We start from the raw sequence: 2192 nt of genomic DNA, 5'->3' as shown, positions 1-2192 counted from the left end.
TAAAATTCTTCAAAATCCTCTTTTTTTTGAATGTCTACAACGTGACTCTGTTCTTTTATATTTAGTCATATATAACCCTAACCCTAACCCTACACTGTATATATATATGTCTGTTTCTTCTTGCTCAGAAGAAAGACTTAAAGCTGTTGGAAGAGTAAAATTCTGCACGTGACTAAATATAAAGGATCAGAATCACGTTGTAGACATTCAAAAAAAAGAGGATTTTGAAGAATTTTAGTTTTTCAGGAAGCAAATCAAAACACAAAGAATGTCTGTCCCAACAAGCACTCGACTCCTAAGACACTAAAACAGCAAATATCTTTATTCTCAGATCAGTCTGACATGGAAGAAAACACAACCGCTGACAGTAAACATATAGCAGGATTAGTTCAGCTAGAGATAATTTTAATAACTAAAAATAGATTACAGTTAAATAGGATTTAAGTGACTACTGTCACTAAACACGTGTTTTGACAAAAATTTTCTGACAATATTACATTTACAAATTTGTGGAAGTATGATCGGAGTGACAAGGCTGTCATTTTCAGCAGCAGATGTGACTAGTGAGTATTGAATGAAGCATCATGAACTTTTAGGAAAAGCAAAGGGCTGGAAAGCTTCATTTCTTCATGAACCTTCATTTGGCCAACACTAAAAGGAGATCTAAATGTAATTCACAAAATACAAAAAGCTCAGAGAGCAAACACTGGGAGGCTCTCAGTACGATGGTACTGAGTGTACCATGGTTAACACTCAGTCATCGGAGGACTGGCAACTGGCTCCTCTTGCTGTTGCTCAGCAGGTCCATTTTCAAATAAGCAGTAACCCCTTTGCTCCCTCTGGTGGATAACCGTAGGAACTACCCAAAATCCACACAGAAATCAACCCCCAGCGTTGTACACAGGTTTCCTTTGTCTGATATTGAAAATTGTTTGATGACCAGGAAAATCTTAGGATACAGATTACAAAATGTGTGGCCAATATTATCAGATAAAGGCTTCAGCTATTTAATTCTGACAACGAATAACATTTGTAGGTTATATAACGCAAACAAAGTTAACCCTAGGCTGCACAGTGGCACAGTTGGTAGAGCTGTTGCCTTGCAGCAAGAAGGTTCTGGGTTTGATTCCCAGCCCCAGTCTTTCTGCATGGAGTCTGCATGTTCTCCCTGTGCATGCATGGGTTTTCTCTGGGTACTCTGGTTTCCTCCCACAGTCCAAAAACATGACTGTCAGGTTAATTGGTCTCTCTAAATTGCCCCTAGGTGTGAGTGTGTGTGTGCATGGTTGTGTGTCTCTTTGTTGCCCTGTGACAGACTGGCGACCTGTCCAGGGTGACCCCGTCTCTCGCCCGGAACGTTAGCTGGAGATAGGCACCAGCAACCCTCCTGACCCCACTAAGGGACAAGGGTGTAAAGAAAATGGATGGAAGTTAAAACCAGAAATTTAAGAATACTGAAGACACCCTTTTTTCACTGTCTAAAGTTAAATCAGACCAAATTTCACTTACTTTTGGTAATTACCAAAAGTATTTTTATTTGCTAAGTAATAAGAGAATGTCAGAGTTTCATTCATTTTCTGTCTTCAAAATCAAAAGGTTAACTGAAGCATTTAATTGGAGATTCACCTGTGGTTATAAAGTGAAGATAGGTTAAGTGTCCAAAAGACGAACACATTTTGGCCTAGAAAGTACAAATGAAACCCAGATGAAAACCCAAAGACCTTGTGAAGATGACAATTCAAAAAGTTCTGTTACCCCGGCACTCCTATTAACCTTTTTGAATGTTATTGATGGATGGATGGATGGTCATATGGATAGTCAGATGCAAAGAAAAACGTTGATAATCTGAAAATGTCCAAAGAAAACCTAATTTGTAGCATAAAAAGGTAGTTTACACAACTTTATGAGATCATTCTGGGTGTCACTACAACTCATAAAAAATATGTATATAATGAAGATTAATAGATGGCACACTTGTTCACATGCGGTTCCCCTTTTCCATGCACAAGGGTGACATGTTCCACGTGTGATCAAGTATTTTGTTCATGTGATCCATGTTCTATTGACATATGGAACATGTGACTGTATTTCTCGAATAAATATGTGAAACATGTAAACATGTTTTTTATTTGCTTGTTTTTTAATTGTTTGTATACCATGAAACGTTCCAAATTAACATGTATATGGTTTTT

This window comes from Poecilia formosa, unplaced genomic scaffold, assembly GCF_000485575.1.
Source record: "Poecilia formosa unplaced genomic scaffold, Poecilia_formosa-5.1.2 Scaffold601, whole genome shotgun sequence".
NCBI lineage: Eukaryota > Metazoa > Chordata > Actinopteri > Cyprinodontiformes > Poeciliidae > Poecilia > Poecilia formosa.
The sequence above is the reverse complement of the archived record's forward strand: the minus strand, read 5'-3'. Positions refer to the sequence as shown.